The 7,902-nt window shown below is 32.6% G+C and overlaps 1 pseudogene; it reads right to left on the reverse strand.

The window, feature by feature from the left end:
* Positions 1–878: 878 nt before the first annotated feature.
* On the reverse strand, positions 879–1,024 carry LOC122240702 (annotated as a pseudogene).
* Positions 1,025–7,902: the final 6,878 nt, after the last annotated feature.

Consider the following 7,902-nt stretch of genomic DNA (forward strand, 5'->3'; position numbering starts at 1 on the left):
TTAGGTAGTGATTGCAAGTGGTGCACTGGTTTCTGTAAGTGCCTGTGTTTTTATGATGAGGGACAGGGGAAGGAAATGGCTACTGCCATCTCCGTTGTTCCTGAAGACATCCCTTAGGAAATTATGAGACTAGTAACTAACTCTCCCTCCCATAAGCTCTAGGTGCTTTTCAAATTGCTGTTTCCAAGCTGTATCTCTACAGGTTGTTTACTGTACTGTCTCTTTAAGGGCAAGGGCTCAGATATTCCTATTGCCTTCTGGGCTCTTTCAGAGCCAAGCACACTGATTTTTAAAATTTTAAGCTTTAAGTCCTACTAGTTGTAAGCACTTAGGAAATTCAGCCCCTCTGATTTTCAAAGCCAAATGCTATGGGCATTTCTCTTCCCTTTGTAGGATCCCTGGTATACTATTGTTTCTGGGCCTTCTCTGCACCTACTACTTCCTCCCTCCAGTGGTCAGAGCCACAGGGCTTAGGTTTTTTCTAAGTCCTTGCCTTTCCTACACTCTTTAATGTGACCTCTTCTCTGTATTTATTTGTGGAGTTTGTTCAGCCAGTCTTTGGGTCCTTTTCTGGGTTGTTTGCTTTAGTGCAAGTGTTATCTAGTTGCACCTGTGGGATGAGGTGAGTTTAGGATCTTCCTACTCTACAATCCCTCAGAAGCCCTCCATAATTTCTTTTATCTTTTCTTTCAAACTTATGAAACTTAATTTGTCTTACTTAAGTATGAACATGATAAAAATAATTGTCTTATTTAAATGTGTGTAATTTTTTTGAAAAATTAGTTGTTCTCATTATCCTTTATTCAATCTAGTAAATAAAAATCAATAAATTTAATGGAATCCGTGTTAAATACTAGTGTATATGTTCTTGTGTTGTTAGCGGATCTATATTGTAAAACTTCTTTGAAATAATCAGTTTACATAACCAGCAATAAGATGAGCTTGCCATGTGGACACTGAGATTTTATTAAACTGATAAGAACAGATACTACACTTGATCTTAGCCAAAAGGCCGAGAAGCGATTACACTGAGATTTTATTAAAGAAGAGTACTAGAAGTTGTATTAGCATCATGAGAATGTTTTTTATCTTAAGATCATAATTAGTATCATTCTCAAGTTTCTCCTGCCATACATTTTCTTTCTGCCTTCCTTCCTTCCTTCCTTCCTTCCATCCTTTCTTCCTTCTTTCCTTTATTCCTTTTGCACTTTTTCTTTCCTTGTTGTAACTGGCCTGATATTCTTTGTGAATCTTCATTATTCAAGATAGCAGACAGGAAAATAAAACTAATAATTTTTAGTTGAAATTGTAAGTTTAATTTCATTTAAAAATTTAACCAAATTTATTTTTCAGATTTCCATCTACTCCTTTTCTTCCTCCTCAATATGCTATCACTGTGTAAAGATATTGTGGCCTTCATTTGGAGAAAGAGTGCCAACTTGTCTATTCTTCCTAAGTTTATTGATGTGGGGTTGGTGAGCTATTACTCCAGATTACTCTGCCGTTGCCTAGTAATAAAATCTGCGATTTCTTTCTCAAGTCTATCAGGATCAAGTGGCCTCCAGATTCTACCAGCCCTTTCCATCTTGACTATACTGATTAGACAGGGCTTCTAGAGATTTTTCCTGTGACTTCCATATGTCCCTCCACCCAAGCGTTATTTCACTACCCTTCCATTGTGGAGCCACCACAGCACTATCATGGGGACTCTGGCATACTACTCAGTCTGTGTTTTTAATATGCATCCGTGCATGCATGGCCAAACTTCAAAGACCTTTGTGTGCCACAAGGGATCTAGCAGTGGCTTGTCAGAGTCAAAATTGCATTCTCCTTCTGTTTACACATTTTACACTTTTCACTGCTGGTTTTACTATTGATCTCTGGGGGTGTGTGGGGTATGAAAACAGTTTTCAGGTAATCTTTTCTCAGAATAATAAACAGAAAGTGAAGTGGAGTTAACTCTGTCCCTGGCATTACCCTCAGCCTGTCTTCGACATCTCCCTTTTCTGGGACTTTGAAAATATTATTAAAATGTGTTTTGTTTTGTTTTGGTTTTTTTTTTGGTTTTCCTCTCTTACTTTTATTTAATATATTCTCCTTCTAACTTGAATTTCTTTAATGAACACCTGTATTTTTTGAAAGGTATGGTATTGGGTATGACTGATCCTCATTCCACAATGACTATTAATTTATTGGGACAAAGTACTACCAGGGAAGAATAACAACAACAAAATGTTCTGAAGCCATGCCACACTTCTGATGCAAGTTCCCTTATCTTTGTAGAAAAATAAACAAGCAAAAACACTGATTTTATATTTGGCATGACTTAAGCTATGAAAGAAATGAAACGTAGCACATACAATTACATGTTTTTTCTTTTTTCCCTAAACAATCCTGAACTAAGTAATATTTTCCCACATGTACAACACAATTAATATTGGGTATGTTGAAGACAGTTTAGCGCTAAAGGAATCCAAAATGCTTTCTTATTTCTTAAGCAATATGAAATTATATGTGTTTTAATTTTATGGTGGATTAATAAATATTTAGAAATAAATTGCAAATTAGAAATTCAAAGAAAATGTTTTATAATTTTAACCATAGCTATAGAGTGTGTGGGGGAGTAAAACTATGGGTTATTTCTCTTTCTTTAAAGATTAATGATGAAAGCACAAACTACTTTTTTTTTTTTTTTGGTATTTTGGAATAAGGAAGCATGTTAGAAGAAGGATTTATTTCACCAATGCAGCAATGGGTTAAGCTCAAGAGTTGGAAAAAAACTCTTTTGTAAACATTTTTTCCCGCATAACTTTAAACCCAGAATATTAAATCACTATGCTGATTGGACAATAATGCTTAGAACCATTTCCCCCTCTTTTTGATAATTCTGTTTGGTGTTCGTATGTTGTTTCCACACAGCTTGAATATTCATTTAGTAAGATCAATAGGATGTAACCAATATGACCACAGAGGCATAGTTATGTTAGGAATAGTTTATGGTATTATAGATTTTACTTGCTACTGTGTGTTTTCTAGGCCTAGGCTATCAGTTTTTATTATTTTATTTATTCAGTGGGAAGAATATGCCAAAAATCATCACATCTAGTTTAATGAGTCATTTGTTAACCTACATGGTTTAGCTATTTGAGAATACTCCCATTCATATATCTTAAATTAAGTGAATAGAAGTCATTCATTTAGTTATTAGTTCTTTTCTTGGTTTTATTTTTTAACATAATTTATTGTCAAATTGGCTTACATACAATACCCAGTGCTCCTCCCAACAAGTGCCCTCCTCAATGGCCATCAGGCATTTTCCCTCTCCCCCACCCCCATTCACCTTCAGTTTATTCTATGTATTTAAGAGTCTCTTGTGGTTTGTCTTCCTCCCTTTCTGTTTGTATCTATTTCCCCCCCTTTCTTCCCCCATGGTCTTCTGTTAAGGTTCTCAAGATCCACATATGAGTGAAAACATATGATGTCTGTCCTTCTCTGACTGACTTATTTCACTCAGCATAGTACTTTCCAGTTCCATCCACGCTGCTGCAAATGACATGATTTCATTCTTTCTTATTGCCAAGTAGTATTCCATTGTATATATAAACCACATCTTCTTTATCCATTCATCAGTAGTTATTATTTCTTGAGATTCTTACTATGGGGGAGAGAGAAGCAAACACATGTTAGGGAACTGTATGGCAAAGCAGAAAATGAGGCATCATGGATGTGTGAGGAGGAGGAAAAGAAAGAAAAATGATAAGAATACAGGAAATTATTTTCTGTAGACTGAAAAGTATATGAGAGTTAAAAAAATGATTGTGGAAGACAAAGTTTCAAATTCAGTGTATGAATTGTACTTTTAAAACAATGATAATTTAAGATTTTAAGTTTTTACTACAAATATAGTTCCAAATATATATCTCAAGTTGATATAAAATAGTTGGTAAGAAAAACATAGTTGAATTTGTTGGCAACTAACCTACATTAAGTATTAAAAACAAAAACTTTGGATTTCCTGAAATGTGAATAAAAGGTCAAATCTTTATTTACTTGGGTCTGTTTATTTTCTTCTACTATTAATTGAACTAACTGAATTATATCCAATAATTTAATCCTCTAAACCTTCTTCCCTAGTGAAGTGAATTATCTGGGTGTATATTAAGAACATATTAGCAACCTATCTGTTCTGCTATTATAATGTGTTTCCCACAGTAGCCTACTTTAAATGAATTTAATTTTATGGATATAATAATATTTATTCACAAACATCTACCCTGATAAGCATTTCACTAAGAACATTATCATTAATCTTATCAACAATATCATAGATGACTATTATTATCCCTATATTATACTTGGATAACCTGAGGTTCACTTAATTTAGGTAGATTTCCCAGGAACATACACAGTTAGTAATGAATTCAGAATTTATTATGAGTGTAAACACTTCAGCTCTTCTGCTTATAACTGAACTTTTTATTTCCTTCTTATTTCATTTCCTCTATACGGAAGCAAACCAAATCAATAGACAGTTTATGATGTAAAAGTATTTCCATTTAGTAATAATTTTAATGTCATGATACTTTCAATAATCTACACTGATTTTTCTAGTGGATAGCTGAGAAGTTTTGAAACGTGATTCTCACTCTATAGTGTTTCAACATCTGTTGTCAGGATCTCCATTGTTCTTTATTTAAATCTCTGTGGTCAAAGAATTTAGAGCTAGAATGGTCTTGCTTTATTATAACCTAATGGCCTTAGTTATTTTTCAAAGGGGAATTGAAGTGTATAGAGATTAAATCAGGTATTCACCTTCAAATTCCAAGAAACAGAGCTAAGTTTTCACATTATTATGTCTTTCAGTTCTAGATCAAGGAAAACAGTAACTCCTTATTCTGGTACAGTAAAAAACTTCAGATATTTTTTTGAATATTCTGTAGGCATTTTTCTTTTTAATTTCAAGTTGATCTTCTGTATTTATCCTATTCATGACATATAGCAATTTTCCCATGTGAAGTTCATAGAGACTAAGAAAACACAGAGAGATGAATAACAACAATCCCAAAAGTAGGCCTTTCTATCAAATCATGAATACTGCTGCATTTTAATGGAAAGTGTGGGTCTTTGATATTTGACTTTGGCCTAAATGTTGATGTTTAACTTTGTCTATCATTTCATATTTCTAGATCATTAATTCTCACCTCAAAATAAGAATAGAAGCTAAGAAATTTCCACACAAAAATGAATCTCCAGAAATGTCAATACTTAAGTAAAGCATACCTAATGTATTTCTTTTAGTATATACACAGTTTGTCTTCTATTTAGATATGTTTTTTCATTTGTAAATGTTAATACTTTATATCTCTTTCCAGAATTGTCTCTTTCGTCTGCTAAATTGCTCATCTGTTAATAAGTTAACCTTTTCTGCTTTATTTTTTAACATACTTATCATAGTTATTTTAAAGTTCCTGTCATAATCCTAACATATAGGTCATAAGTGAGCCTGCTTCTATTGACTACTTTTCTTCTTAAATATAGGCATATTTCCTTGCTTTATAAGTTTTTTTTTACTTTTTGAAAATACTTTTGTATGCTAAGCATTGTATATAAAAGAAAAATCAAGACTGAAGCACATAGTATTTACAGTTTAAAAAAAAGCAAGCCTTTTTTTTTCCAGTTTTCTTGAGATATTATTGACGTGTAAGTTTAAGATATATAACATAATGATTTTATAGATGTATATATCATGATTTGACGACCACAATGGTGTTAGTTAAAACCACCAGTGCCTCCCATAATCATCCTTTTTTCTGGTAATAGCATTTAAGAATACTCTCTTAATGACTGAATAATAATCCACTGTATATATCTACCACATCTTCTTTATTCATTTATTAGTTGACAGACTTCTAAGTTGCTTTAATATCTTGGCTATTGTGAACAATGGTGGTATAAACATTGCAGAGCAGATAACTGTTCAAGATCCAGATTTTTTTCTTTTGAATATATACCCAAATAGGATTGCTGTACCATGAGGTAGTTCTATTTTTATTTTTTTGAGGAATGTTCAGACTGTTTTCCATAGTGGCTGCAACAATGTACATTTCCACCAATGGTATATGAGGATTCCCCTTTTAGCATATCCTCACCAACATTTGTTATATCTTGTCTTGACAACAGACATCCTAATTGGAGGTAACATCTCATTGTGATTTTATCTGCATTTCCCTGATAATTAGTGACGTTGAATACCTTTTCATGTGCCTGTTGGCCATTTGTATGGCAAAACTGTCTGTTAAGGTTTTTTACTTATTTTAAACTGGATTATTTGTTTATTGCTTTTGAGTTGTGAGTTCCTTGTATGTTTTGGTTATAATCCCTTATGGGATAATTTGCAAATATTTTCCCACATTCTGTAGGTTGCCATTTCATTTTTTTGATCACCTGTTCTGCGGTGCAGAAGCTTTTTAATTTGATATCTTCTCCTATGTTGGTTTGTTTATATTTTGCTCTTGTGCTTTTGGTGTCCTATCCAAAAACTCATTGCCATGACTAATGTCAATGACATTTTTCCTATGTTTTCTTCTAGTAGTTTTAAAGTTTTGGGTCTTACATTTAAATATTTAATCCATTTCAAGTTGATTTTTGTGAGTGGTATAGAAGAGGGGCCTAATTTCATTGTTTGGCATGTGAATATACAGTTTTCCCAAACCATTTATTGAAGAGACTATTCTTTCCTGTTGAGTATTCTTGGCTCCCTTTCAAATATTAGTTGAGCTTGTATTCCTGTGTTTATTTTTGGGCTTTCACTTCTGTTTGATTTGTCTGTGTGTCTGTTTTTATGCCAGCACCATACTGTTTTGATTACTAAAGCTTTGTAATAAAATTTGACATCAGAAAGTGTAACACCTCAAGCTTTGTTATTTTTTCTCAAGATTGCTTTGGCTATTCAGGGACTTTTGTGGTCCCCTACAAATTTTAGAATTTTTTTTTCTGTTTCTGTGAAAAATGCCATTGGAATTTTGTTAGGAATTACAATGAATCTATAGTTTTGGGCAGTTCAAACATTTTAACAATATTAATTTTACAATCCAGGAACATGTAGTATCTTTCCATTTATTTGTGTCTTCTTTAATTTCTTTTATCAATGTCTTCTAATTCTCATTGTACAGATCTTTAATCTCCTTGACTGAATTTATTTCTAAGTATTTTATTTCTTTTAACACTGTTGTAAATGGGATTGCTTTCCTTGTCTTTCTGATAGTTTGTTGTTAATGTATAGAGACAAAACTAATTTTTGTGTGATTTTTGTATCTTCAAATGTTACTAAATTTGTTTATTAGCTCTAAATATTTTTTTGGTGGAGTCTTTAGGATTTTCTATATATAAGATCATATTATCTGCAAACAGAGACAATTTTACTTATCCTTTCTGATTTGAATACCTTGTATTTTTTTTTCTTGCCTAACTGTTGCAGCTTGGACTTCCAGTGCTATAGTGAATAAGAATGGTGAGGGTGGACAGTATTGTGCTATTTCTGTTCTTATAGGAAAAGCTTTCAACCTTTCACCATTGAGCATGATTTAGGTGTGGGCTTGTCCTATATGGCCTTTACTATGTTGAGGTATGTTTCTTCTGTACTCAATTTGTTGGGAGAGTTCACCATGAAAAATATGTTGAATTTTGTCATACATGTTTTTCTGCATCTATTGAGATGATCATATGATTTTTAACTTCCACTCTATTAATATGGTGTATCAATTTATTGATTTGCACATGTTGAAACATCCTTGTATCCCAATGATAAATCCCACTTGATCATGGTATATGATTTTTTAATGGGCTGTTGAATTTGATTTGGTAGTATTTTTTTGAGAATTTTACATCTATATTTATGAGTGA

This window comes from Panthera tigris, chromosome B4, assembly GCF_018350195.1.
Source record: "Panthera tigris isolate Pti1 chromosome B4, P.tigris_Pti1_mat1.1, whole genome shotgun sequence".
Taxonomy (NCBI): domain Eukaryota; kingdom Metazoa; phylum Chordata; class Mammalia; order Carnivora; family Felidae; genus Panthera; species Panthera tigris.